The sequence below is a fragment of the Blastomyces gilchristii genome, assembly GCF_000003855.2.
Source record: "Blastomyces gilchristii SLH14081 genomic scaffold supercont1.1, whole genome shotgun sequence".
In the NCBI taxonomy this organism is placed as follows: Eukaryota; Fungi; Ascomycota; class Eurotiomycetes; order Onygenales; family Ajellomycetaceae; genus Blastomyces; species Blastomyces gilchristii.
In genome coordinates, this window is record NW_003101682.1 from 6690446 (window position 1) to 6698411 (window position 7966).

Consider the following 7966-nt stretch of genomic DNA (forward strand, 5'->3'; position numbering starts at 1 on the left):
TAAAAACTATGCATAATTAGAGAAGAAGAAGACTAATGTGATGAGCTGCACTCAATCAATTATATAGAGTATTCTGTTATACTTCATAGATTCCTGCTGAAAGCTTCAATTCTCAGTCACTGATTCTCAGCTGAAAACCTACAGAATTTCTATTCTTTCATCTCAAAGTTTCACTGTGTACATCACTGTGTATGCATGTAAATATTCACTTCAATCACTGATTTCTGCACTTTCTCTTTCTTTTTCTTTTCTAATGTTTTTCACTTTGTTATATAAGATCTATATATTATATCAATCTATTCAGTGTAGGTCTCTTATATAGTGTTTCTAAAGCTTACAGAGTGAATAAGCTGAGTAATAAAAACTGAGAATCTGCTCTTATAATAAGCAGAATGTGAGAACTTAGATCTGAGAACTGAGAGACTTATAAGAGTTATCTTTGAATTACAAGATCTCTCTGAAATCTGAAGAAGATTTGTAAAAACTGTGATTATCATAGACATTATAGATGATATATACTTAAGACTTATATAACTTTAAAGACATAATCTGTACATAGCTGTCTATGAGTCAGGTTTATACTTCTGATCAGTATTGACAGACTTACTCACAGAGATAGAATCAGTTAATACTGTAGAGTTAATTAGAGAAGACAAGCTCATCTATATAATAACTTTGTAAATGTCTGAGAACTTTATAATCATGAAAACTGAGCTTTAAATATCAGAGAAATATCAAGATCTTGCAGAGATATTCAGTTCAGCTAAGATAGCTGAGCTTTCATCTCACTATGAGAAGAATCTGATAATAGATTTAATAGAAGAGTAGAAACTCTTCTGAGAATCAATCTATAAGATCTTTTATTATAAGACAGAGGTCTTACAGACTTATATATAGAAGAGTCTGAAGAATAACTTTATTTAATCTTTACAGGTCTCTGTGAGAGCCTCTGTGATATTTGTAAAGAAGAAGAATGAAGATCTCAGATTATATATAAACTATTATAATCTGAACTTTAAGATAATAAAGAGTCACTATTCTCTGTCTCTGATTGAGAATGTGATCAATCATCTTATAAGAGCTGTCATATTCACATAACTGAATATAACTAATATATATACACAGCTGTGAATACAGTCTGAGAATAAATAAAAGACTGTCTTTAGAACTGTACTGAAATTATTTGAATATCTAGTAATATCTTTTGATTTAACTAATACTCTCACAGTATTTCAGTCTTTTATTAATAAAACACTTCATATATATCTGAATGTCTTCATAATAATATATCTGAATGATGTGATGATGTACTTTATAAAGAAGAAAGAACACACTGAGTATATATAAACTGTATTAAAGATCTTAGATGAGACAGAACTGTATATTAAGCTTATAAAATATAACTTCAGTGTCTGTTGAATTAATTTTCTAGAATATATAATCACTGTGAATGATATTCAGATAGAATCTTCACAGATTAAGACTATTCTATCACTCTGATAACTGAATGATTAGTACAGTCACTTAATAGCATCTTAGCATGAGAAATCAAGATGTGTGAGTTCAAAATCTGCAGAGAATACATTAAATTCAGAACTCAAGCATCTCAGATTTCTAATAAATACAGAGATGTATAAATTATTTCAATAAAATTGCTCTATATTTCTGAGATGAGAAGTTATTATTGTATGTATTTAATTGTTACTTCTTTATATTTTCTATATTCTTATTATCTTGATATGATCTCAACATCTGTATTTTCTCCTGTATAATCAACACTTAATCTGTATTTAATATCACACAAGAACTCATCATAAGCTCTGCTTGTATATAAGTATAATGAAAGAATAATAATAATAATAATAATAATAAGACTATTCTATTATGATCAGAGTTAACTAGTATTTATAAGATTCAGATCTTTCTGAGCTTTGTGAATTTCTATAGACAGTTTATCTTTGTGTTTATAAGAATCTTCTTAACTCTTACAGATATATTGAAGAGTGAAAATAAGAAGAAGTCATCTCATAAATGAAGAATGAAAAGATTGTTGAGAAGAGAGAGCTGTGAGAACTTTCTTATCTCAGAAGCTTACAGAGTCTTTACAAGATTAAAACAGATATTAATAAATATAGTAATACTGTTTTACTTTGATCTTTTACTCTTAATTAGATTGAAGACAGATGTCTTCTTCTTTACAATTTCAGAAATAGTCTTATAACTACAGTTAAATGAGAACTGAGTTTCAGTGATCTTTTTCTTATGAAAAATATAATCTATGAAGATTAACTATAACATTTATAATCAGAAGCTTCTTATAATAGTGAAATTCTTTCATCACTAATATTACTACTTTGAGAGTCTTATAACAGTAATTACTATTAGAACTAATTATAACAGCTTATAACAGTTTACTTTAATCAAGAAACTCTTATAATAGCAGATCTGCTGAGCTCAGAGACTGAGTGAATTCTGATTCAAGATAGAGTATATTAAGAGAACTAAGAACTCAGTGAATAGACTCTCTCACAGATCTGACTATATTAAGAAGATCAGAGTGACAGACATAGAGAAGCTACAGAAGATGGAAAAGCTTCACAGAATACTCAGACTGAGTGTTATAAAGAGATTAATTAAAGAGTCTCTTAATTTCTTATAAGAGAAGAGAGAGAAGAAAGACAAGAAGTTTATATAACTACTCTCTATAATACTGAGAGTTAACACTTTGAGAATCTCTGTAATAATTCTTGAAGAGAGTATCTATAATCTGAAGAGTTTGCAGACTTTAAGAAGCACTGTAGAAGATCTGATATAAGAGAAAACAGAGTATAAATCTTTATAAGATCTTCTGTTCAGATTGTCTGAACTACAACTGAAGAATGAATATACTCAGTATATTTAGAAACTGTTTACAGCAGAGATCAACTCTGCAGAAATAAAGAGTTAAAGAAAATTAAATAATTTCTTATAAAGAAAGAGTTAGATTTATATATCTATGAATAAGTTTCTATATATAGAACTTATTAAAAAATATCATAACTCTTCTCTAGTAGATTATTTTATAGATACTAGAATTTATAAGTTGCTTATAAGAAAATACTTCTGACTGAAGATATAAGAATTTGTGAAGAAGATAGTGAATTCTTATACTATTTATCAGAATTCATAGATAATACAGTTCAGATTATATAAAGAACTTACTTCTCTACTCATTTTATAAAAATCTTAAGAATAGCTAGAAATGAACACTCTTATAAGTCTCTCTGAAAGTAAGAATGTATATAATACCTGCTTTAACAGTGTGCTGATGATAGTAGATTACTTTATCAAGATAGTATACTTTAATTCATCTGTAAGAACTTAAAGTCAAAGAATTTAACTCATATCTTTATTCATAATATAATTCAGTTGTATGAATTATCTGCAAATATTGTCTCAGACAGAGAATCAATCTTTATAGAGAAATTCTGATCTGATCTGATAATTATACTGAAGATCTTATGAGATCTAAGCACAGCTTTTCATTAACAGACAGATAATCAGATAGAATATTTAATAAGTATATTAAAACAGTATCTACAGTGCTTTATCAATTATAATCAGAATAACTAAGTATATTAATTATCACTCACAGAGTTTATATATAATAACTTAAAGTATATCAGTACAGATAAAACTCTCTTTGAGATACTCACTGAAACTCATCTGCAGATGATTTTGATAAATCTGTGAGAGTATACTATAGAGTATGATAATGCCTGTGAACAGACTGAGAAAATTCAGAATATTCAGAAGAAAGTCTGTGAATTCTTGAGAAAGACTTAAGAGTATTAAAAGAGATACTATAACTTTAAGTATATTATAAAGAGTTTTAAGAAAGATAATAGAGTCTGACTGAGTCTAGAAAATATTATTATATAGAGATCTAGTAAGAAGCTGAATCTCTTACAGATAGAGTCTTATAAGATTATAAAGAAAGTTAGTTTACAGTTCTATAGATTAAAACTGTTATCTAAGTTATAAATATACAATGTTTTTCATATTTCTTTACTCTGTAAATATAAGAAATTCTTAGAAGAGAACTCTATGACTTATTATTCTATTTATAAAATACTAGAGAGTGAAAGAGAATACTAGATTAAAGAAATTATTCACTCAGAGAAGTGAGATTATACACTCTAATTCAATATTCAGTGATAAGAATATTCTGATAAGCTGAATAAGTTCACTTGAAAATCATTCGAACAGATAAAATATCTGTGAAAGCTGAGACATGACTTTTATATCATGAATTCTGATAAGTCAGAATGATATAATCTTCACTAAGAATCTGATTATAATAAAGATATTAACACTGTCATTTATAAACTCTAGTCTATAAGATAATAAGTTTCTACTGAGATGAACAGTCTGCAGTGTATATAAGAAGAAGAAGAAATCATATTCTTATTAAAGTTAAAAAAAATAAAGAAAATAAAAACAGAACTGTGAACATAATTTAGAGATTAATGAAGAAAAAATAAAGAAAATTTACACTTATATTCTTAATATTTGTAACACTTAATCTCTCTGTGACTATCAATTTCTCTCTTTAAAGAAGCAGAGAGTATTATACTTACAGTACAGATAATTATTATATTTGATATAAAGACTGTTAGAAATACACAGACTTCAGAAGAGTCAGATATCAGAGTGTATACAGTTATAGTAGAGTCTTAAGAGCTGATCATCTATATATATAATCAGATATTTCTTATAAAGCTATGTTCACTTCTTCAGTTATACTGAAGTATTCAGCTTAGAAACAATTAAGATATAGAGAGAGAGCTCATCTACTCAGATTAACTTCTATTACAAATTCATAATATTCACATTATCTTAATTACTCAGATTTTGCAGATATCAGAAAATGTATCTCTTATTAATAATGAGATTGCAGAAATGTGCTGCAGTATGAGAACTATTAATAGAAAATCTAGATATATTTATATATATCTAATCAGAGATTGTACAGATAGAAAGAGAGTGATTATAGATCTGTGAGACTGCAGAAAGTACTAACAGTACTGAGAGCTTTGCAGAAACTGTTAGCTAGAATCTGTAAGAAATTACTTATAGAGAGACTTACAGCAAAAAATGAAACTGCACTACTTAGAGTCAGAAGCTGATCTGAGAAAGACACAGAGTTAGCTACTGATCTGAAAATCAGATGCAGTGACAGAGCTGAGAAGAATGAAGATACTGTTATAAGCAGTGATATCTCTGCTTTATCAGTTAGTAAAAAGTGATCAGAGAAGTTATAGAGATACTTATAAGAAGCTCAGTAATAGTTAGATATTATTTATAAAGATATTAAAATTGAAAAAATTTTTTATTCTTGAGAAGTTCTTGAATTAATATATAGACATTGTTAGAAATACTCTCTCTCTATTATCTGAGTGAAAACACTTCATGAATGAATGAGAATACTCATAGTTTGTAAGAATGAAAGCTGTTATAGAAAAAGAGAAAAGAAGATAAAATTCTACAGATAGATCTGAGATATTTATACTACTCTAGAGAGATTTATTTACACTATGAATAATTCTATAAAATAGTTAAATCACTCTAGTAAATAAAGAATAATTATGAATTGCAGGTCTGAATCTTTCTATATAACTATAAAGAGTAATTATAGATCACAGATATCTTAATTCTATAATTCTATAAGAGTTAATGAAAGAATGAAAAATTTCTCACAATTTTACAGAGTTAAAGAATAATGATTTATGAGAATAAGTGAAAGATTAACTCATGAATACTTCTCTTTAATGCCAGCGTGGCCCAGTTGGTAAGACTGGTAACCAAGGCCGCACACATTAGAGGTGCGTGGGTTCGAATCCCACCACTGGCACCTGTCACTTCTTACCCATGAAAGCCCCCATGTAATAGAGGCTGAGCCTAATTAGTAAGGCTTGATGCGGGGTAGAACTCTCTACTGCAAGTCAAGCCACTAGTTAAGTGAGTGATAGACTCTTTTCTCTTCACAGTAAGAAGAGATTTTTTCTTACTGAGATTTTTTATAGATATAAAGAATTTTTAGTGAGTATTACTGCAGTGCTGAGTCTGATTCTATGAAATCACTCAGTGAAAGACTTCACAGATGAAGTTTTAGAGAGGAAAAGATATGTAAGAAATCTCACTTCTTACAGATTCTTTATCTCTATTTCTATCTCTTATATAATTAATAGAGTTAGTGACTATTGACTACACACAACTATATAGACTGGAGTTCACAAATACTATTTATAACTCAGCTTAAATACTATTATACATTTGATTTCTATATTTATCTTTCTACTATGAATACTTCTAGTAGTTAACAGTATATATCACACCAAGCTGTAAACATCTGAATAATTGCCTATGAGCACTTATTCTTACATGAAATCAGAGTACTAATACATGATTATTTTCACATGATTTTCTTCAAATTAGAAAGTTAGTATTATTAAAAATTATTATCTGATAGAGTAACTTATCAGCTCAGTAGTAATTTTCTAATTATTTTTCTTTTATTATCTATATTCTGATAACTTCAGATGTCAGAAAATTCTGTCAGAGCTATAATCAGTTCATAATAAATGTTTCTGAATAAAGTTGTAGTAATTATAGTAGAGAGATAACTTCTTAGTAATCTGTAATATAATCTGTTAATAATTATTCTATAGTTCATCTTAATATTTATATTGAGTTTTTCATAAATTTCATGACCTGAAATCAGATGTGAAGAATGAAGTGATTATTTATTATAATTGAAAAAGAGTATTCTGTGTTAAATTGTAAATAATATAGACTTTATAATTCACAGTGATTGCTTGAAGAGTTTGTGAATCTTCAATAGAAGTGAAAGAAGTGAAAGAAGTGAATTCAGAGAAAATAATAAAGATTTAAGAAAGATAATAATTTTTTTTCAATAAAGATAATAACTGATCACTTATATATATAAGAAGAATTATTATAAGAGAAAATAATCTTCTTTCTTAGCTTAGTTATAATTTTAGTACTAACTCAGATTGAATATTATCAATGTATAAAAATAAATAAATAATCTTGATTAATCTCTGTTATATTTCTTGAAATATATTAATATTGTGAAAGAGAGTATTATCAAATTATATTATTAAATAATATTATTAAAAATATATTAATATTATGAATATCAATATTGAAAAAAATGTTGATATATGTAAGAGGCCTACGCCGAATAGATCGGTATAATATTGATAGGTCTTATATAACAAAGAGAAAAACATTAAAGAAGGAAAAGAAAGAGAAAGTGTAGAAATCAGTGATTGAGATGAATATCTATACATATATGTGATAGTATACGCGGTGGAGCTCCAGAGTGGAAGAATCTATATGTGTTCATAGCGGCTGAGGATCGGTGATTGAGAATGGCTGAGAATCGGAGTATACATGTTTAATAGTGAAATGGAAGAATCTATGAAGTGTAATGAAATAGTCTATATGATTGATTGAGCGCAGTCTGCCATATTAGCCCCTCTCTTTCAGAAGGGGTTTTCATTGATCAAGGACTGCTGTTTTGAATATTACAGAACTCAGAGTTCAGATTGATCAATTGTAATTAACTCATTTCATGAGATATTACTGACTGCAGCTGTGAGATCTCTCATTGAGAATATTCTCAATCTCTCACTCAAGCTCATTATCTTCTTCTATAATGTCTGGTGACTGTCAGTCAGAAGTCAGTTGAGAAGAAAATGAATTAATAACAGTATGATGAAGCAAGTTTGTGTGAAATACATCATGAATCTCTGATAATGTGTCAAGATAATAGTTATAACTATCTAGAACTTCTATTGCTTTATACTTAATATAACAGTAATCTAGTGTACAAGATGAACATGTGATTCATATATTCTTAAGATTCAATCATATCAGATCTTCTATCTTATATTGTTCA

The 7966-nt window shown here is 27.8% G+C and overlaps 1 pseudogene across 1 annotated transcript; it reads left to right on the forward strand.

Annotated features, from left to right (window-relative positions):
* The first annotated feature begins 5812 nt into the window (after positions 1-5812).
* BDBG_16176 lies at positions 5813-5893 on the forward strand (annotated as a pseudogene). Its single transcript has one exon. The product of its transcript is annotated as a tRNA-OTHER (tRNA).
* Positions 5894-7966: the final 2073 nt, after the last annotated feature.